This window comes from Pieris napi, chromosome Z (assembly GCF_905475465.1).
Source record: "Pieris napi chromosome Z, ilPieNapi1.2, whole genome shotgun sequence".
In the NCBI taxonomy this organism is placed as follows: domain Eukaryota; kingdom Metazoa; phylum Arthropoda; class Insecta; order Lepidoptera; family Pieridae; genus Pieris; species Pieris napi.
The window spans coordinates 1,822,566-1,846,751 of record NC_062259.1 but is presented as its reverse complement, the minus strand read 5'-3'; the positions used below and the strand labels follow the sequence as shown (position 1 = coordinate 1,846,751).

Here is a 24,186-nt window from a genome sequence, read left to right as displayed (position 1 = left end):
TTGCTATGATAGTACTGACCTCACGTCAAGTTTGTAATTCGTTAACGTAGTTACAACTTAACTGACGAGATGGCGCTGATGGCAGAAAACTTGTAAAGCTGTACTTTTTTGTTTTCACTTTAGAATTTTTTTTCATATTAACTCGCACTTAGAGATTCAGATTTATAATTTTTATTGTTTAGTGCTATTTCTTATCAATGCTTATTTAATATTTATACCTCTACTTCAATAGCTCTGCAAAAGAAACTTATAGTTATGGTTAACACTAGATGGCGCTGATCTAAATAAATCTTGTAAAAACTGAAGATTTTTGTTTTCACTTCAGAAAATTGTGTTAATATTAAATTATACTTAGAGATTCAGATTTTAAAATTAATTTTGTTTAGTGCTGATTCTTTTCACTATTTATTTACGTGCCTATATACCTACGTACCTACTTCATTTAATAGCTATACAAAAGAAACTTTTAGTTATTATTAGTTACACGAGATGGCGCTGACTTAAAGAAATCTTGTAAAAACCGTGCTTTGAGCTTTTACTTGAGAAAATTGTATTAATATTAGAGATTCAGTATTTTAAATTATTAGCATTATTACTGTCTTATTAGCATTATTTATATAATGATTTGTAAGTATTACCTGATATGTTTTCCAGAAAATTGGTAATAATACATTTTGATGTACCTAATTTCGTATTAACCTCGTATTTGCCACTCGTGCTCGGAAAAATGGCGCCTAAAGGCAATATCTCATTTCCGGCACAGCGAGATAAATAGTTATGTATAACATTTAAATAAAAAATTGCCTACAATTAATAAGCTTTTTTTCAAGTCGATAAGTGTACCAACACGAGTTTTATGTTACTGTCTCGCCCCCTCTAGGTAAGCGGCGGAATAGTATCTACCGTTCAATAATGTTAGTTTAACTCATTGTAGTAATCTGTCCTCCAACTTTGATTTTGAGAAAAGATTTAAGCGCCTGGTGGATCAGGTGCTTTCCTGGACGATTAATCGCAATACAGCGAGTAAATGCCAGTATTAAAGGGTCTGCCACAGGGAGCATTTTTAAGTACAATTATTATCATGTAGGTTACGAATATTGTAAATATTGTATAAGTTTTTGTTGGAAATAAAACAAATATTACAAAACACACATTTATTGTAGTTCAAATCTTACACATTTCCTTCGAGTTGTGAGATCGTTACGGAAGCCATATTTCGAATAAGCAATAGACTAAAGACAGATTTAACCAAAGACACGCAAACTTATTGTAAACAACGTATATAATTATAAACTATTACAATTAAGACATTTAGGCCTGACCACTGAACATAAAACAATTTATGACATTATTTAGCAATACTGCGGTCACCGCAAGCGCACCGCAAAAGTATAGTGCAACGATTAGTATACGATTTGGAAACGCTGTATAATTTTTATCCGAATAAACAAACCGATGCTCATAAGTTAATTACGATAGTGATCAGGCGCCTCTGACTAACATAAAAATGACCTCACAACTGCAATACAATATCCATCATTTAGCACCATTCCGTGATATTATCGCTTTTTTGACGGTAGTTTCAAAAATGTCTCAACCTATTTTAATCTTTAAGGATGGAGGCGTACACATCCGAGACACGGGCTGTTCAAACTTTGTACGTAAAATTGTCAAATCAAAGGGTCAGGCACAAAAGGCCGATTACCTCCCTATAAATAAAATATACAACTATGTACCTTCCGGCAGGGACAATAAAACATAAATAGATGTCTACCCTCATTACACTTTTCAAACTACCGTCACAAATCAACATTATTATCTTAAAACATTTCCAAAATAACATCTCTTCTTAACTCTTACTCTATCTCTTGCCTATTGCAAGAGATTGGGCAAAGACCTCCGGTACAAAGTTACTTAAGTTTTTAACGGTTTAACTTCTAGCTTAATCAATTTCAATCAATCGGTTTAAAACCAGTAAATTTCAAGGTCGATGCCCAAACCTCTCCGTTTCTACACATTATATAGTACTAAGAGTGACTAAATATGTTTTAATGAAAAATCCTATACAAAAAAATCAAAATAAAAACTTACGTAATATGGTATTTCGTCAACATTCAACAAAAACTTGTGCAAAGTCAAAAATAACATTTATTTTGAAATCTTACAAACTTTAGAATTCACAAACATTTCAAATTCCGAACGCACTATTCAAATTTAGAACAAAACTCAATTCGACATTCGAATACATAATATTTAAATAGGCGCAAAAGTAAATTTCTTTTTCAAATTTGTAACAAATTCTGCAAACTGAAAATGATATTTTGAATATCAAACAGTGAAGCTTAAAACTTACAATGTTTCACATAACAACGAATTGAACGAAATCCGAAAAAGATGACGTCATCATTTTAAACCAAATTTCGAAGTACGCATTCTATACACAATTCGAAATATAAAATTTCGCAACCCCTACAAAATTTTAAACATATTCCTTACAGATGAATATAAATTCAGATACAAAAAAGATTTATAAAAACACCTCTTAGACTATTATAAAATAAAACGGGCAGCCATAGAAAATCTACAATATACATAACCTAATGCTATTTACACAAGTTTTAAGAGCTTTTTCAAACATTTGACAGTTATCAAATTTTATTGGCACAAGGTTATAAAAGAACCCCCAAACTTGTTGACAATTCTGCCCCTTTTAAAGGTTTCGAACAAAATTTTTTAGGTACATTCTTAAAATACCTTTAACTATCACTCATATCATCACAAAATGTTATCAATACTTTTGACACAAAAACATACTGTATAGTAAAAATGTCAGAAATGTCAAACATTTAAAAATGCCCGACCTTATTTATATATATCACTGATAATGATAATGACAAATGCATAAAGTGGCAAAACTAAACTGAATAGAAATAGTAAACATTGAATTACTCTGTCTCTTCACACCATCCAAGGATAGAAGCACAGTTGCTTTTGGGCGCTCTGAAGACAAACTTTCTATCTCTCTCTTACGCATTGCAAATCGAAAACACGTCGAGAGAGCAAGTGAGATGGAGAATACTAGCGCCGCCAACTACGAACTAAACTGGGTACAGACCCGGAATTATCGCTGTACAGAATACAAAATCGAAGTTGGTGAATATTATTTACTTAAATTATGTTTTTTTACACGGTCTGACGTTCCGCAGTTGTTTTTTAATTCACCGCCTCGCACTAAGTTTGATTGTATGGTTGCGAAACGTAACGACTGACCGTGTTGCGTAATTGGGAGATGATTGACAAGTTGCGTTCAAGTATTACGTAACGAATTTTGGGAGAGGGGGAGGGGTCCTTTTGTAAACGTTACGATGCGGGACGGGCATTGAATTACGCGTTGTTTCACTTTCCAGTACTTTACACCACATAATGGTAACTTCTAGGTATAACGGGTCACTGGGTGGTCACGAAACGTTTTACTATTGGGTAAAGAAAAACGTTACGTCGCGTTACATGGGGGGGGGTCAATAATCTCCAAAAATTGCGTGACGTAATGCTTGAACGCTCCCTAACGTTCAAAGTATCCTTTTTTTAAAGTAGTTACCCGCGTTAAATCTGCGTTTGCGCAAGAGGAAAATACGAAAAACATATAACTATAATAAAAGGAATTGTTTTAAGTTAAATGTTTAAAATAGGAATGTTATTTTGACAATAAATAATGTTGTAAATGTAAAAAAAAAATCAAAAATTCTAATCATATAATAACTTAATTTAGACGCTGTAAGTCACAATAGATTTGAAAAAAGAATATAATACTCATTTATATTATTATTTTTATTTTGTTTTACCAGCATTCCTATCTTCTGTCCATAGATCAGCAAATATTACTTAAAATTTTAAAGGCATCCAAACTCTGAGATTGCTGGCGTGGAAGAAGGTAGAAACGCTTTCTTAATTGCAGGCCCAGGTCAAAATTTTCCATTTTCTCTAAATTCACAGAGGAGCTGGGACAACAAATTGACTTATGACAATCTTTTGTGCTGTAGTACAGGTTCGGCGCGTGCAACGCTTTTGGCCGTGGGTACGCATGAGGCCGGCTACTGGCTTCACGCTTACTCTACGTCAAATACAGGAACATTTCTTGAGCATGACACGCTCCGAATCGCAACCTGTCTACGACGCGCGCTTTATTGTGTGCAGATGCATTCGCATTAGGGATGATCGATGTCATAATCGAAAGCCCAACATCGATAATTTTTGCATTAATAATTGACAAAGAAATACAGTGAAATGGTTCGAAATTTCCTCCTACGAATTCCGCATGTTGCTGCCACGCAGCTTGCACGCCCTGTTTGGTCACGCCCTAACAAAGTCGACGCTCACTAGTATTATTTTAGTTAAAAGTTATTTTTTTTCTAAACAATGTCAATAATAAACGCTTTCTAAAGAAAAATATAGTCCGTAGAAGATACGAGCTGTCTTGTAGGTATATAATATTGCAAAAACGCTATACCTTCTACTGCATATATGCATATATCTATGTTAATAATCTTCATGCATTCAATTTTTATTTTTTTTCGATTTAGCTTTTTTTGTTTTTTTTGTATTTTTTTGTATTTTTTTTGTATTTGCTATAACTATACTACGACTAAAGACTTATATTTTTAAAAATCTTAATAATTAAATTTTAAAATCACAATTTTTATATTTACAAGTGACCTTATATACACCACCTTTCCATGAACTCAATATAAACAGCTCATGGAAACATTTAGGGAGCCCCGGCCTCGCTCCCTAACGTGAGCTTCAACCCTGGAATTAGCCCCCCGGGAGTATTAGCAGTATTATATACAAGACAGCACGTAAGTATATTATATAGTATGTACAATTAATAATACGTAAAAATACGGGAGCTATAGTAGAGTAGACGCACGTGCACATCGTGCATAGTATATGTATAATCACACTAGAATTAAGTTACTGCGCTTTATTGATCGGTACAATAATTTCAATAACGATTAAATCATTAAAACCAATGTTACTAACATTGTTTTTAAAGATTTATAATCCCATATTCATTAGAGCTTTATTAAATAATGAATATGGAATAAAAAAGTTATTTACAAGTGCCCACCTTTCCATGAACTCAATATAAACAGCTCATGGAAACATTTAGGGAGCCCCGGCCTCGCTCCCTAACGTGGGCTTCAACCCTGGAATAAGCCCCCCGGGAGTATTAGCAGTATTATATTATATAAGACAGCTCGTAACTTCTACGTACTATATTGCTGTATAAAAAGCGTTTATTTAATTTTTTTAAATATTATTATTAAAACGTTTCAATTGTATCGTCCTCACAATTATTGCTATAAATTTTTCGTCACTCTATTTAATCTTCCCTGGTGGTAAACAACCGCTAGTTACACTAATTAGACCTATTAGAGCTTTTTGACCCACGTACGTTTCCTTTTTGGTTTATGTATTTATTAAACTACACCGCATCATATATAATGTATTTCCTACAGTATATGTTACGATCTATCTGAACATAAATTTTAAAAAAAAGTTATTTCCAACTTGATGCTTAAAACGTTCAATTAAACTTGGCTTCATCCAAGCTCCTGGATTAGAAAATTAAAAAATCAATTAATAATTACAGTCTAAAGACATCTTACATATCTTTTTGAATGGTCGCGCGATCTTTGACACGCATGTGGTTGAAACTTATCTCGTTAACATAAATGTTTGCACATATCAATTATTCAACGTAGCTTGAAAATAATTTACGCGTTGCTTTGCTTAATTTGACATTTTACGATGAGTATAATTCATTTGTAGCTGGCGACGACCAATTTTTTTTATCGCTTACGCTTATAAAATATAAGTCGTAAGACAAAGTTAGTACAAGTTAATCGAATTTGTTAAAAAGTAATAATCATCTCGATATGAATTTTACTTTCCGATCAATTTGCTAAACTAACATATTATATACACTTACGAAATTGGTTCGTTCGCTGATAAAAGGAATTGATTTAAGTTATTTAAAAAAAAAATATGTATAATAATGTTATTTTGACAATTATTAATTAATAAATAATAACTTTATTTAGATGCTGCTACAATAGATTTGTAAAATGGCAATAATACTCAATATTTAGCTTACAAGGTCGATTTTAACTGTTATTATAAGATCGCAAACTGGCTTATATCCTACAACAGACTTGTTCAACGATCTTTTACAATGAAAGCCACTTCTCTGCTATTTTCGAGTTCAATGCCCGATAAATAAACTGTACTTCGTAGACCCGTTATAAAATGAACCTGTCATTTCCAGTGAGTCTCCTTTAGCCCCAGCAGGCGAATATTCTTTCTGTGCATTTAGTTTTCTACAATTCTGTTTTCCTGTTTTTTTTTATAGAAAAGGAGGCAAACAGGCAACCTGATGTTAAGTGATACCGTCGCCCATGGACACTCTCAATGCCAGAGGGCCGGCCTTTTAAGAATTGGTAAGCTCTTTTCTTGAAGGTGGTTCCACAAAGTGGGTGGTGCGTGGCAAAAACTGCCTTGAAAAACGCATTGATTGATTAAGACCGCGCACATTCTACGTTCCGATGGGATGGGGATGACGAATCGATTTGTAAATGTTAGTTTCATCAGTAGCTAAATGTCCATGCGGCGCCTGACGATGCACTGCCGCATGGCCGGTATCATCTTTCATACCATCTCTCACAGACATACTGTTCACTTTTCTAAGACCTTTCATGCTGACTCTCTTGGAAAATTAGGAGTGGTGGTTTCCCGTTGCCTTCCACTCCTAGACATCTTTGAATTTATTTACACTTCAAGGCCGTTGCTGCCTCTTCGATTGGTTACCCAAAACTTAGCGATTAAAAAGTTTCTTGCCAGTTCTTCTTGCCCGCTCTACGCCCTTGACTTGCGAACTGGTAGTAAATGTAAATTTACAATTAGTTAAATATCTTTTTTGACGTTCATAAGTGTACCTACCTATAAGTGTACCTATATGAATAAAGATATTTTAAATTTGAGTTTAAATGGATATACCGCCATTCCTCGGTCGCCAGAGCCTCGTCCGTTATCTAGCAGGGAGCACCGCGTGCAGGTGAGGTTGACTGTTGGGCCGGTTAAGATGTTATTTCCGTACCCCTTACCCCCCACGTTTACCGGATTCTAGGGTTTAAAGTTTATTCTCATTCTGATGTGCATTAGTGAAACTTATTTAATTAAATTATCTTAAAAGGTTTCGGAAATCGTTTTACCTTTATACACAATTTAGTTATAATAAGATTATACCCACAATTTACATTACAATTAATTTATTTAATTTTTTTATTATTAATCACTGCACATTACCTACTTTAAATCTACGGTGGGTGTTATCTATTTACACCTACACATAGGAACTATACGTATAGTTTTGCTTAGAGATTCATAGGTAAGAATTTTCTCAACTGACCCTTGCTTGCAATAGCTTAAGATCACAAAACATATTGTGTTAAAAAGCGCAGCTTTCTACGCCAGAGGTTGACGTTACTGAAAGTTAGTTGGATGGTTCTGCTACGCTAGCTTAGTCATGTGATCGTTCACTCATAAAAGAAGAGTCGGAAAAGAACAGGATGACTTTCACGTAGATTGCGAGGCAGCAAAACCAGCATCCTCGGACTAAAGATACTCAGCCGGCTCTGAGACACGTGTACGCGTAGGCTGTTTATTTATTTAATGATTAATTTATGTGTATGGGTATTTTATGCTGGTACTAAATGAGTATTTAAGTTGTTTTTACTAATCAGTGTTCTAATTGGAATAAATTATTATTATTATTTCCATACAAATACGCGTTAGTTAGTCACGCATAACGCAAAGTACATTTGTATTATGAACTTCCCGGTATTACGTAATAAAACGCCTTGAATATTTTGATTAATTTAAAAGGTCGGATTGAGCGATTATATTATTTACTCACGACAGCATATTATTAAGGCAACTAATAACGGATCATACATAGCGCTATATGCCTATGTGCCACGAAAATTTTGAAAAATGAACGTAGAAGGTAGCGTATTTGCACCTTGAATGCTATTATTCTATTTTTTTACATTTAATTATAGGAAAATTTTATGGACTGTTTACCACAAGTTTTTAATGCACTTTCTATCTATTCGTTACCCTATTCCTATCTATTAGCAATTTTAATGAGAATTAGAAACACGTTAAATAACATATAAATGTATATATGTATATAATAATATATAAATATTTTTATTTATTAAAAAAACATTAATGAATTTGGGGATATGCGCTCTTTATATATATATATCATGTTGAAAACGTTGAATATTTTAGCATGTGATATATATTGTAATAAAATATTTGTGCATTTATTTCTCATTAAACTTGGTAGAGATCCCCAGCCTCGCCCCCCACAGTGAACCCCATCCATAAGCACTACGAAGAGTCCTCCTCAATCCTACCTTAATCTATTCCCCTAAAAATGCTTATGTTTGCGAAGCGAGTTTTTCTTCGAAGCGAGCTTTTTAAGGATTTAGAGTATTTTTTCAAATTACATATTGAGAAGTGAGAATGCTATTTTTGAATTTTGTAACATTTCATTATTAGAACTTTTTTTGCACAAGCTTTTTATGTACAATTGTTACACTAGGCGTCAAAATATTATAAATTAATTGAACTATATTTAAATCAGATCAAACTCGATAGGGGCAAAAAATTACTACAATTTACGATCGCTAAATTTACAGTAACGGATTAAAATATCATATCACAGTTTTTTTAATTTAGATAAATTCTTAAGCGATGCTAAATCCTATTATGTACATATAGTTATGATTGAAATATCATTATATTTAATTATTTTAATTGATTTTTGTAAATGTTTAAATATTTTTTTTTCCTCTAGTATATTTGTTTTTTGTTATACATAATTCATACGTACCAAATAAACAATTAAGATCTTTACTAAATTGGTTAAGTTCGTTTACTTATAATGAATGGCTCTGACATTGGCAAATCACATGAAACGTAACCCGTACTTCAGTTTATCATGTTATTGAACCTCGTATTTTTCCTCTTGGCACACAGCTATTACGTAAATGCCGATTTAACGCGGGTACTTTAAAAAAATATACTTTGAATATTACTTGATTTTGACTTATCAATCATCGCCTAACTACGCAACACGGCCAGTCGTTACGTTTCGCAACTATACAATCAAACTTTGAGTGCGAGGCGTTGAATTAAAAAACAACTGTGGAACGTCAGACGGTGACGTAATAAGGGTGAATTCGTCAAGATAGAAATATTTAATTAGATCTCAAATCGTATATTCAAAGCAGCTGTTCCCTTTTTCATTCAAAAATATAAAAATTATTTTGGTAATAAATAAATAAAAAATTAACTTAAATCAAGTCCTTTTATTATAGTGGTATGTAATTGATGCTCGTATTTTTCCTCTTGGCGCACAGCTATTTGCGCAAACGCAGATTTAACGCGGGTACTTTAAAAAAAAGGATACATTGAATATAACTCGATTGTAATTTGTCAATCATCTCCCAATTACGGGACACGTTTTGCAACTATACAATCAAACTTAGTGCGAGGCGGTAAATTTAAAAAAAACTGCGGAACGTAATGATTGATGTTTTTTTTTTTAATTTTGCTTATATTTTCGTAACTAACATTTTTAATAATCATGCAATAATATAACCACTCAAATAAAAATCTCATTAAATGCATAAACTATAAAACATATCTTACTTTTCATTATAAAATGAGTACTACACATGGAGGTATATTGTTAAAAAGAAAGTCTCAAACAAACGTAACACCAGTCAAAACAAACTATATTTTATTTTTTATAGAACAGGGGAAAACGGGCAGGAGGCTCACCTGATGTTATGTGATACCGCCGCCCATGGACACTCTCTCTCTGGCATTGAGAGTGCGTTGCCGGCCTTTTAAGAGTTGGTACGTTATTTTCTTGAAGGACCCTAAGTCAAATTGGTTCGGAAATACTTCAGTGGGCAGCTGGTTCCACAAAGTGGTGGTGCGCGGCCAAAACTGCCTTTATATTATTTATATGAAGCTTTTCTTAAAGCATGGAATTCAATCCCCCTAGAAAAATTTAGGAAATTGATTGATTGCTGCAATTTCAGTGCTGCGGCAATTATTAAAAATAAGGGATACGCCACTAAAAGAAAAACGATTGCGGTAAAGTATCGTCAAAGACCGTTGGTATTATTAGTTATTAAACGACCACCACTGTATATATATTTATATAAATGTTTTTTTTATGAATTGAGGTATATGCGGTGGTGTACGGTGTGGTGGTCGTATATCTGAATTGGTTTTATTTTCATACGTACATTGACTTATAATTGATTGAATTTTATAAATATTAAACAGAATTTTTCAGTTGAATTTTTTTCTAAACAATGTCAATAATAAACGAAAAGAAAATATAGTCCATAGAAGTTACGAGCTGTCTTGTTTACAATATTGCAAAAACACGATACCTACTGCCTATAGTACAAGGTAACGTGTAAATAATCATCATACATTCAATCATATTTTTTTTTTTTTTTGGTTTAGTATTTTTTTATATTTTCTGTGAGTTTTTCTACTATATTAAACACTAATCTATTTTAAACTAATTGAAAAATTATTCATCACTAGATATCTTAATAATAAAATTATAAAATCACAATTTTTATATTTACAAGTGACCTTATATACACCACCTTTCCATGATCTCAATATAAACAGCTCATGGAAACATTTAGGGAGCCCCGGCCTCGCTCCCCAACGTGGACTTCAACCCTGGAATAAGCCCCCCGGGAGTATTAGCAGTATTATATACAAGACAGCACGTAAGTATATTATATAGTATGTACAATTAATAATACGTAAAAATACGGGAGCTATAGTAGAGTAGACGCACGTGCACATCGTGCATAGTATATGTATAATCACACTAGAATTAAGTTACTGCGCTTTATTGATCGGTACAATAATTTCAATAACGATTAAATCATTAAAACCAATGTTACTAACATTGTTTTTAAAGATTTATAATCCCATATTCATTAGAGCTTTATTAAATAATGAATATGAAATAAAAAAGTTATTTACAAGTGCCCACCTTTCCATGAACTCAATATAAACAGCTCATGGAAACATTTAGGGAGCCCCGGCCTCGCTCCCTAACGTGAGCTTCAACCCTGGAATTAGCCCCCCGGGAGTATTAGCAGTATTATATTATACAAGACAGCTCGTAACTTCTACGGACTATATTTTTGTTTAGAAAGCGTTCTATTCCCTTGCGCATGCTCGTGATATTCTTGATCGATTTTCAGCAAAGCGTTGCGAACGTTCGGCGCTAGATTCCCTTGCGCGTGCTCGTGAGATTCTGGATTGCTTTGCAGCAAGGCGTTGCGATCGTTCGGCACTATAACTTGGTCTGATTTAATCGGAATTTATATTAAATTATAAATTACAATACACACATGCTATCGCTATTCTTTAATATTGTGGAACATTTTTTTGTTCTATCATCAATAGTTTTCGCAGCGCATGCGATGAAAAATGTTTTATAGACATATTTTTTATACCTTCGGTAACAATATTGTAGTTTTAGAAATTTTTTTTTTTGTAAATAAAAACAGCCTATCAGTGATAATGTAGCATTCAAATGGTAAAAGAATTATTAGCCAATTCGTTACAAACATACTTACATACAAACCTTTCCTCTTTATATTCTTAAAGTATAGAAAAATTAATCAAATTTTTATTTATATTAATACCAAAACATGATTTTTATTGTTGAATGAAAAGGGGAAAAGCTACTTTGAATATACGCTTTAAGATCTAATTAAATATTTCTATCATGACGAATTCACCCTTATTACGTCACCGTCTGACGTTCCACAGTTGTTTTTTAATTCAACGCCTCGCACTCAAAGTTCGATTGTATAGTTGCGAAACGTAACGACTGGCCGTGTTGCGTAATTGGGAGATGATTGACAAGTCACAATCGAGTAATATTCAAAGTATTTTTTTTTTAAAGTACCCGCGTTAATTCAGCATTTGCGTAATAACTGTGTGCCAAGAGGAAAAATACGAGGTTCAATAACATGATAAACTGAAGTACGGGTTACGTTTCATGTGATTTGCCAATGTCAATGCCATTCATTATAAGTAAACGAACTTAACCAATTTAGTAAAGATCTTAATTGTTTATTTGGTACGTATGAATTATGTATAACAAAAAACAAATATACTAGAGGAAAAAAAAATATTTAAACATTTACAAAAATCAATTAAAATAATTTAAATATAACGATATTTCAATCATAACTATATGTACATAATAGGATTTAGCATCGCTTAAGAATTTATCTAAAGTTTAAAAAACTGTGATATGATATTTTAATCCGTTACTGTAAATTTAGCGATCGTAAATTGTAGTAATTTTTTGCCCCTATCGAGTTTGATCTGATTTAAATATAGTTCAATTAATTTATAATATTTTGACGCCCAGTGTAACAATTGTACATAAAAAGCTTGTGCAAAAAAAGTTCTGATAATGAAATGTTAAAAAATTCAAAAATAGCATTCTCACTTCTCAATATGTAATTTGAAAAAATTCTCTAAATCCTTAAAAAGCTCGCTTCGAAGAAAAACTCGCTTCGCAAACATAAGCATTTTTAGGGGAATAGATTAAGGTAGGATTGAGGAGGACTCTTCGTAGTGCTTATGGATGGGGTTCACTGTGGGGGGCGAGGCTGGGGATCTCTACCAAGTTTAATGAGAAATAAATGCACAAATATTTTATTACAATATATATCACATGCTAAAATATTCAACGTTTTCAACATGATATATATATATAAAGAGCGCATATCCCCAAATTCATTAATGTGTTTTTAATAAATAAAAATATTTATATATTATTATATACATATATACATTTATATGTTATTTAACGTGTTTCTAATTCTCATTAAAATTGCTAATAGATAGGAATAGGGTAACGAATAGATAGAAAGTGCATTAAAAACTTGTGGTAAACAGTCCATAAAATTTTCCTATAATTAAATGTAAAAAAATAGAATAATAGCATTCAAGGTGCAAATACGCTACCTTCTACGTTCATTTTTCAAAATTTTCGTGGCACATAGGCATATAGCGCTATGTATGATCCGTTATTAGTTGCCTTAATAATATGCTGTCGTGAGTAAATAATATAATCGCTCAATCCGACCTTTTAAATTAATCAAAATATTCAAGGCGTTTTATTACGTAATACCGAGAAGTTCATAATACAAATGTACTTTGCGTTATGCGTGACTAACTAACGCGTATTTGTATGGAAATAATAATAATAATTTATTCCAATTAGAACACTGATTAGTAAAAACAACTTAAATACTCATTTAGTACCAGCATAAAATACCCATACACATAAATTAATCATTAAATAAATAAACAGCCTACGCGTACACGTGTCTCAGAGCCGGCTGAGTATCTTTAGTCCGAGGATGCTGGTTTTGCTGCCTCGCAATCTACGTGAAAGTCATCCTGTTCTTTTCCGACTCTTCTTTTATGAGTGAACGATCACATGACTAAGCTAGCGTAGCAGAACCATCCAACTAAGTTTCAGTAACGTCAACCTCTGGCGTAGAAAGCTGCGCTTTTTAACACAATATGTTTTGTGATCTTAAGCTATTGCAAGCAAGGGTCAGTTGAGAAAATTCTTACCTATGAATCTCTAAGCAAAACTATACGTATAGTTCCTATGTGTAGGTGTAAATAGATAACACCCATCGTAGATTTAAAGTAGGTAATGTGCAGTGATTAATTATAAAAAAATTAAGTAAATTAATTGTAATGTAAATTGTGGGTATAATCTTATTATAACTAAATTGTGTATAAAGGTAAAACGATTTCAGAAACCCATTAAGATAATATAAATAAATAAGTTTAACTAATGCACGTCAGGATAAGAGTAAACTGTAAATCTTAGAACCAAGTAAACGTAAACGACTTGGATGTTAATTATTGTGCAAATTATTTACAAGTGCCCACCTTTCCATGAACTCAATACAAACAGCTCATGGAAACATTTAGGGAGCCCCGGCCTCGCTCCCTAACGTGGGCTTCAACCCTGGAATAAGCCCCCCGGGAGTATTAGCAGTATTATATACAAGACAGCTCGTAACTTCTACGGACTATATTTTTGTATAAAAAGCGTTTATTTAATAATAAAAAATATATATTATTAAAACGTTTCAATTGTATCGTCCTCACAATTGCTTTCATATTTTTCATCACTCTATTTAATCTTCCCTGGTGGTAAACAACCGCTAGATACACTAATTAGAGTAGTAACGTATTAGAGCTTTTTGACCCACGTGCCTTTCCTTTTTGGTTTATTTATTAAACTACACCGCATCATATATAATGTATGTCCTACATAGCGTTGCCAGACGTACCGTATTTCCCGGGACGTCCCGTATTTTAGGCTTAGTTTAAAATGCCCCGGTGGGACTGACTCTGTCCCGTATTCGAACCGTGCTACGTTTTTTATTTTTAAATCTTTAAAAATTAAATAATACGTGGATTAACTGCTGACGCAAACTAATTACTAAGAAAACGTGTTGTGAAGATATTATTTTTCAGAAAATAATAAAAGTAGCTAAAAAAAGGAAAAACTTATAAATTAATTGATCACTGTGTATATACATAAATAGATTAGTGTAGAGGAGGATTCATGATATGTTGGTTGCAACTCACAATTGGGGGCGGATGACGGGGCCCTTCACAACATGTATAATACCGTTGTATAGTTATCATTTAAGTAATGTGCAGTGTACATAAAGAAAAGGATTAACATGGTGTAAAACTTTGTCATTCATCCAAGTTAATTTAAGCGTTGCTTTGCTTAAGATTTTACGCTGAGTATGACTCATTTGTAGCGGTTCGCGAGGATCGAATTTTTTCTGCACTGTTGCGTTCGCGCTTTAAAAGTCGTAAGACGAATTTAGTACAAGAACTTTCTGGAATTCGTTAAAAGTAAAGTTTAGGCCGTAATGGAGGACGATGATTCATTCACTTGATCGGTCCATCTGGTTGGTTAACAGCCACGTGATCTTTTGCCTTCTGTTTCACCACCACGATCAGTTTCTCCGAGTTCTCATCGCCTCTGCGCATTGAATGACCGAAACCGAAAAAATATTGAAACGTCTCGCGGTACCTGAATCCATAATATCAAAATGATTCAAACAATGACAATAATTTATTCGATGAAATGTAGTTGTCCAAAACGCAGTCTATCGTATGTCGTCAGCCGCAGATAGTATGTAGGCACATAATATAAAAATCCTTGTAGATATTTGTGAAAAGATTAGAGTAGTATCCAAAAATATAATAGGATATTTTAAATTACAATTAGCCAATCTCTTAAGCACTGCCTAGAATTTTAATTAAAATACTAATATTAGCCCACTTTCTATGGTCCATTAGAAGTAGCTCTAGATAAACATACAATGTCAAAGCGGCAAAAGTTATGTATTATATATAGTATAATCTGTGATCGTTATAATCTATTCTATAGTCAAAAAACGATAGTCATTTTTTTATGTTTAATTCCACAGATTCTGTATATTTTATTTTTTTAAAAATCCTTCTTTTATTTATAGTCTCGTTACCTTTGGCTGCCGTTGAACACCTTATTCATAAAAACTATATCAGTCTAGTTGCACTTATGTATTTTTAAATAAAGTACTCTCTAGTCTCTTTCTATCTAATTATGTTTACGCTGCAATGAAAAGAGACAGATGAGTACTTAAGCTACAACGTTTCGGTTGATTGATTTATTTTTATCAATACGGTGGAAATTGTCACATTGGCTATTTGATCTTTTTTCTGCATTTATTAATTATTCTTATCAGTTCTCATAAATCGTAATTAAACATATTTGAAAATTTTATACAAAAAAATATAATCTTTAAATAAATTAAATAAAACAATTATTTAGGAAGGTTAATGTTATTAAATACCACTTGTATTGATTGTGCTTATCCATTAATACTGTACCATGTAAAAGTATAGTCAAGAACAGCATATTAACAAGCAGATATTTTAATTTAAGGTCAATAAAAATTAAGGTTGGCAGAAAAAATATATTAAAAAAATAGCAATTCAAGGTTCATTTAAGATGGATTTATGGTCACGAATTTTTAAATAGTTAATATCATTACGTGATCAATGTAATCGGTAACTTTACGTCCACGATAATAAAGGAAATGTAAATAAATTATTAGAAGTATATTTTATGGTATGTACAATAAATAATGCGGAAAAACACGGGAGCTATAGTAGAGTAGACGCACGTGCACATCGTGCATAGTATATGTATAATCACACTAAAATTAAGTTACTGCGTTTTATTGATCGGTACAATAATTTCAATAATGATTAAATCTTTAAAACCAATGTTAGTACATTGTTTTCAATGATTTATAATCCCATATTCATTAGAGCTTTATTAAATAATTACCTAATGTAAAATATAAAAAAAACTTGCCTCATTTTTCGGCTGGTAGTTTTAAAATGTTTTGATTTATATCTAATGGTGAGCTAATTTCTACAACTGCCAAAACAAATGTGGTTCTTTAGTTTGTGTTATTCTTTACTTACAAAGTACAAAACTTTTCTGTGTAGATTGCACAAAAACTATATATCCTAAACTTTAATACTAAAACATTTATCAATATTAAATAAACACAATTAACAAAATGATCAAGAGAAAAAGAAATCGTGTTGCTTGAAACTGCCCGACAATTTATATTAACTGTTATACTTTCTTTCTACAAACATTCTTTGTTAGCCACACAAAGCTTTCTAAACTACGACATTTACGTATATTCTACGCTGCTGCGCGCTACGCCGTAGCGTTGTATTAGGTGAGTAGAGGAATGTAAGGACGACTCAATATTTTAGTTTTTTTTTACAATTAATTTTGTAATAGCAATAATAGTTTCATAGGATTTTTTTTGTATATTTGTGAATTACTCTTGCTTAGCTTGCTATGGTATTATTAAATTATAGACTGGCATTTGCGACCAAAACTGTCGAAAGATTGTGAACCTCAACTTACTGCTTACGATTTAACGTATTATTATTCGGTTCACCATTTCGCGAGATAGATTACAATCTAACGGTGTTTACAATTTTACGGTGACATATATAAGGTCACTTGTTAATATCAGTAGAATTTGCTCAGTCTTAAATAATAAGCATTCGAATTAAAATTGTGATTTTAAAATTTAATTAATTAGATATCTAGTGAAGAATTTATATACTAGTTTTAATAAGATTGGTGATTAATTTAGAAGATAAACTCACAGAAAATACAAAAAAGATATAAAAAACTTCATTACCTAACGACTAAATATCTTACCTAATTCCAGCTTTGCATACATGGTTTAACAGCTGTAAATATAGCATAAGCTTAACACAGTTGCGACGCGAAGGACAAAAAACAATAAATAAAACCTTAATTTTTAACTTACGATAGTTTGGTTGGAGCTCACAGTAAACGAACGACTAAATTTTGGCTCATTACAAGCCTCATATTTGACATAATGAAATTTTCACTATAGTAGAAGATCACGAGTAAATAATTATCATACATTCAATTATAATTATATTATGTACATAATAGGATTTGGCTTGAAAATTTATATAATGTTGTAAATGTAAATTAAAAATTAAATGGTCAAGCTTTCATTTCGTTTAGGTATCTTATAATAACTTAATTTAGATGCTGTAAGTTACAATAGCTTTGTTAAAATAATATAATACTCAATACTAGTTAAATATAAGATGTGTTCACTACATTAAAAAAAAAACACAATAAAAACTACAAAAAAAACCAAACTACAATAAAATAATAAAAATTACAAATGTTAGCGTTGCTTTGCTTAAGATTTTACGCTGAGTATGACTCATTTGTAGCGGTTCGCGAGGATCGAATTTTTTCTGCACTCTTGCGTTCGCGCTTTAAAAGTCGTAAGACGAATTTAGTACAAGAACTTTCTGGAATTCGTTAAAAGTAAAGTTTAGGCCGTAATGGAGGACGATGATTCATTCACTTGATCGGTCCATCTGGTTGGTTAACAGCCACGTGATCTTTTGCCTTCTGTTTCACCACCACGATCAGTTTCTCCGAGTTCTCATCGCCTCTGCGCATTGAATGACCGAAATAAGAAACGTCTCGCGGTACCTGAATCCATAATATCAAAGTGCGATGGTTCAAAATGATTCAAACAATGACAATTAATTTATACGATGAAATGTAGGTGTCCAAAACGCAGTCTATCGTATGTCGTAAGCCGTAGATAGTGTGTTGGCACATAAAAATGCTTGTAGAAATTTGTGAAACGATTAGCGAAGTATTTAAAAATAAAATAGGATATTTTAAATTACAATTAGCCAATCTCTTAATTAAAATACACTTTCTTTTATAGCCCACTTTCTATGGTCCATTAAAAAGTGATCGTTATAATCTATTCTGTATATCTTAGAACCTAGTGAACGTTAACGACTATTGTGCAAGTTATTTACAAGTGCCCACCTTTCCATGAACTCAATATAAACAGCTCATGGAAACATTTAGGGAGCCCCGGCCTCGCTCCCTAACGTGAGCTTCAACCCTGGAATTAGCCCCCCGGGAGTATTATTATATAGCAGTATTATATACAAGACAGCACGTAAGTATATTATATGGTATGTACAATTAATAATACGTAAAAATACGGGAGCTATAGTAGAGTAGACGCACGTGCACATCGTGCATAGTATATGTATAATCACACTAGAATATCATTACTGCGTTTTATTGATCGGTACAATAATTTCAATAATGATGAAATCATTAAAACCAATGTTACTAACATTGTTTTTAAAGATTTATAATCCCATATTCATTAGAGCTTTAATACTAAAACATTTATCAATATTAAATAAACACAATTAACAAAATGATCAAGAGAAAAAGAAATCGTGTTGCTTGAAACTGCCCGACAATTTATATTAACTGTTATACTTTCTTTCTACAAACATTCTTTGTTAGCCACACAAAGCTTTCTAAACTACGACATTTACGTATATTCTACGATGCTGCGCGCTACGCCGTAGCGTTGTATTAGGTGAGTAGAGGAATGTAAGGACGACTCAATATTTTAGTTTTTTTTACAATTAATTTTGTAATAGCAATAATAGTTTCATAGGATTTTTTTGTATATTTGTGAATTACTCTTGCTTAGCTTGCTATGGTATTATTAAATTATAGACTGGCATTTGCGACCAAAACTGTCGAAAGATTGTGAACCTCAACGTACTGCTTACGATTTAACGTATTATTATTCGGTTCACCATTTCGCGAGATAGATTACAATCTAACGGTGTTTACAATTTTACGGTGACATATATAAGGTCACTTGTTAATATCAGTAGAATTTGCTCAGTCTTAAATAATAAGCATTCGAATTAAAATTGTGATTTTAAAATTTAATTAATTAGATATCTAGTGAAGAATTTATATACTAGTTTTAATAAGATTGGTGATTAATTTAGAAGATAAACTCACAGAAAATACAAAAAAGATATAAAAAACTTCATTACCTAACGACTAAATATCTTACCTAATTCCAGCTTTGCATACATGGTTTAACAGCTGTAAATATTGCATGAGCTTAACACAGTTGCGACGCGAAGGACAAAAAAATAATAAATAATACCTTAATTTTTATCGTAAGTTAAAAAGTTTCTGTTCATTACCTAACGACTAAATATCTTACCTAATTCCAGCTTTGCATACATGGTTTAACAGCTGTAAATATAGCATGAGCTTAACACAGTTGCGACGCGACGGACAAAAAATTATAAATAAAACCTTAATTTTTATCGTAAGTTAAAAAGTTTCTGTTCATTACCTAACGACTAAATATCTTACCTAATTCCAGCTTTGCATACATGGTTTAACAGCTGTAAATATAGCATGAGCTTAACACAGTTGCGACGCGAAGGACAAAAAACAATAAATAAAACCTTAATTTTTTAACTTACGATAGTTTGGTTGGAGCTCACAGTAAACGAACGACTAAATTTTGGCTCATTACAAGCCTCATATTTGACATAATGAAATTTTCACTATAGTAGAAGATCACGAGTAAATAATTATCATACATTCAATTATAATAATATTATGTACATAATAGGATTTGACTTGAAAATTTATATAATGTTGTAAATGTAAATTAAAAATTAAATGGTCAAGCTTTCATTTCGTTTAGGTATCTTATAATAACTTAATTTAGATGCTGTAAGTTACAATAGCTTTGTTAAAATAATATAATACTCAATACTAGTTAAATATAAGATGTGTTCACTACATTAAAAAAAACACAATAAAAACTACAAAAAAAACCAAACTACAATAAAATAATAAAAATTACAAATGTTAGCGTTGCTTTGCTTAAGATTTTACGCTGAGTATGACTCATTTGTAGCGGTTCGCGAGGATCGAATTTTTTCTGCACTCTTGCGTTCGCGCTTTAAAAGTCGTAAGACGAATTTAGTACAAGAACTTTCTGGAATTCGTTAAAAGTAAAGTTTAGGCCGTAATGGAGGACGATGATTCATTCACTTGATCGGTCCATCTGGTTGGTTAACAGCCACGTGATCTTTTGCCTTCTGTTTCACCACCACGATCAGTTTCTCCGAGTTCTCATCGCCTCTGCGCATTGAATGACCGAAATAAGAAACGTCTCGCGGTACCTGAATCCATAATATCAAAGTGCGATGGTTCAAAATGATTCAAACAATGACAATTAATTTATACGATGAAATGTAGGTGTCCAAAACGCAGTCTATCGTATGTCGTAAGCCGTAGATAGTGTGTTGGCACATAAAAATGCTTGTAGAAATTTGTGAAACGATTAGCGAAGTATTTAAAAATAAAATAGGATATTTTAAATTACAATTAGCCAATCTCTTAATTAAAATACACTTTCTTTTATAGCCCACTTTCTATGGTCCATTAAAAAGTGATCGTTATAATCTATTCTGTATATCTTAGAACCTAGTGAACGTTAACGACTATTGTGCAAGTTATTTACAAGTGCCCACCTTTCCATGAACTCAATATAAACAGCTCATGGAAACATTTAGGGAGCCCCGGCCTCGCTCCCTAACGTGAGCTTCAACCCTGGAATTAGCCCCCCGGGAGTATTAGCAGTATTATATACAAGACAGCACGTAAGTATATTATATGGTATGTACAATTAATAATACGTAAAAATACGGGAGCTATAGTAGAGTAGACGCACGTGCACATCGTGCATAGTATATGTATAATCACACTAGAATATCATTACTGCGTTTTATTGATCGGTACAATAATTTCAATAATGATGAAATCATTAAAACCAATGTTACTAACATTGTTTTTAAAGATTTATAATCCCATATTCATTAGAGCTTTAATACTAAAACATTTATCAATATTAAATAAACACAATTAACAAAATGATCAAGAGAAAAAGAAATCGTGTTGCTTGAAACTGCCCGACAATTTATATTAACTGTTATACTTTCTTTCTACAAACATTCTTTGTTAGCCACACAAAGCTTTCTAAACTACGACATTTACGTATATTCTACGATGCTGCGCGCTACGCCGTAGCGTTGTATTAGGTGAGTAGAGGAATGTAAGGACGACTCAATATTTTAGTTTTTTTTACAATTAATTTTGTAATAGCAATAATAGTTTCATAGGATTTTTTTGTATATTTGTGAATTACTCTTGCTTAGCTTGCTATGGTATTATTAAATTATAGACTGGCATTTGCGACCAAAACTGTCGAAAGATTGTGAACCTCAACGTACTGCTTACGATTTAACGTATTATTATTCGGTTCACCATTTCGCGAGATAGATTACAATCTAACGGTGTTTACAATTTTACGGTGACATATATAAGGTCACTTGTTAATATCAGTAGAATTTGCTGAGTCTTAAATAATAAGCATTCGAATTAAAATTGTGATTTTAAAATTTAATTAATTAGTGAAGAAATCTAGTGAAGAATTTATATACTAGTTTTAATAAGATTGGTGATTAATTTAGAAGATAAACTCACAGAAAATACAAAAAAGATATAAAAAACTTCATTACCTAACGACTAAATATCTTACCTAATTCCAGCTTTGCATACATGGTTTAACAGCTGTAAATATAGCATGAGCTTAACACAGTTGCGACGCGAAGGACAAAAAATTATAAATAAAACCTTAATTTTTATCGTAAGTTAAAAAGTTTCTGTTCATTACCTAACGACTAAATATCTTACCTAATTCCAGCTTTGCATACATGGTTTAACAGCTGTAAATATAGCATGAGCTTAACACAGTTGCGACGCGAAGGACAAAAAACAATAAATAAAACCTTAATTTTTAACTTACGATAGTTTGGTTGGAGCTCACAGTAAACGAACGACTAAATTTTGGCTCATTACAAGCCTCATATTTGACATAATGAAATTTTCACTATAGTAGAAGATCACGAGTAAATAATTATCATACATTCAATTATAATAATATTATGTACATAATAGGATTTGACTTGAAAATTTATATAATGTTGTAAATGTAAATTAAAAATTAAATGGTCAAGCTTTCATTTCGTTTAGGTATCTTATAATAACTTAATTTAGATGCTGTAAGTTACAATAGCTTTGTTAAAATAATATAATACTCAATACTAGTTAAATATAAGATGTGTTCACTACATTAAAAAAAAAACACAATAAAAACTACAAAAAAAACCAAACTACAATAAAATAATAAAAATTACAAATGTTAGCGTTGCTTTGCTTAAGATTTTACGCTGAGTATGACTCATTTGTAGCGGTTCGCGAGGATCGAATTTTTTCTGCACTCTTGCGTTCGCGCTTTAAAAGTCGTAAGACGAATTTAGTACAAGAACTTTCTGGAATTCGTTAAAAGTAAAGTTTAGGCCGTAATGGAGGACGATGATTCATTCACTTGATCGGTCCATCTGGTTGGTTAACAGCCACGTGATCTTTTGCCTTCTGTTTCACCACCACGATCAGTTTCTCCGAGTTCTCATCGCCTCTGCGCATTGAATGACCGAAATAAGAAACGTCTCGCGGTACCTGAATCCATAATATCAAAGTGCGATGGTTCAAAATGATTCAAACAATGACAATTAATTTATACGATGAAATGTAGGTGTCCAAAACGCAGTCTATCGTATGTCGTAAGCCGTAGATAGTGTGTTGGCACATAAAAATGCTTGTAGAAATTTGTGAAACGATTAGCGAAGTATTTAAAAATAAAATAGGATATTTTAAATTACAATTAGCCAATCTCTTAATTAAAATACACTTTCTTTTATAGCCCACTTTCTATGGTCCATTAAAAAGTGATCGTTATAATCTATTCTGTATATCTTAGAACCTAGTGAACGTTAACGACTATTGTGCAAGTTATTTACAAGTGCCCACCTTTCCATGAACTCAATATAAACAGCTCATGGAAACATTTAGGGAGCCCCGGCCTCGCTCCCTAACGTGAGCTTCAACCCTGGAATTAGCCCCCCGGGAGTATTATTATATAGCAGTATTATATACAAGACAGCACGTAAGTATATTATATGGTATGTACAATTAATAATACGTAAAAATACGGGAGCTATAGTAGAGTAGACGCACGTGCACATCGTGCATAGTATATGTATAATCACACTAGAATATCATTACTGCGTTTTATTGATCGGTACAATAATTTCAATAATGATGAAATCATTAAAACCAATGTTACTAACATTGTTTTTAAAGATTTATAATCCCATATTCATTAGAGCTTTAATACTAAAACATTTATCAATATTAAATAAACACAATTAACAAAATGATCAAGAGAAAAAGAAATCGTGTTGCTTGAAACTGCCCGACAATTTATATTAACTGTTATACTTTCTTTCTACAAACATTCTTTGTTAGCCACACAAAGCTTTCTAAACTACGACATTTACGTATATTCTACGATGCTGCGCGCTACGCCGTAGCGTTGT

General features: G+C 32.1%; 3 long non-coding RNA genes across 3 annotated transcripts; all 3 read right to left on the bottom strand.

The window, feature by feature from the left end:
- Window positions 1-4,765: 4,765 nt before the first annotated feature.
- Window positions 4,766-18,763, bottom strand: LOC125062472. The gene is made up of 2 exons (XR_007119273.1): window positions 18,665-18,763; window positions 4,766-5,128 (listed from the first exon to the last, which is right to left on the bottom strand). It is a non-coding gene; the product is annotated as an uncharacterized LOC125062472 (long non-coding RNA).
- On the bottom strand, window positions 10,086-11,587 carry LOC125062471. The gene is made up of 2 exons (XR_007119272.1): window positions 11,168-11,587; window positions 10,086-10,766 (listed from the first exon to the last, which is right to left on the bottom strand). It is a non-coding gene; the product is annotated as an uncharacterized LOC125062471 (long non-coding RNA).
- A 17-nt stretch (window positions 18,764-18,780) lies between the features above and the next one.
- Window positions 18,781-23,716, bottom strand: LOC125062470. The gene is made up of 3 exons (XR_007119271.1): window positions 22,267-23,716; window positions 19,870-20,024; window positions 18,781-19,713 (listed from the first exon to the last, which is right to left on the bottom strand). It is a non-coding gene; the product is annotated as an uncharacterized LOC125062470 (long non-coding RNA).
- Between the last annotated feature and the right edge of the window lie 470 nt (window positions 23,717-24,186).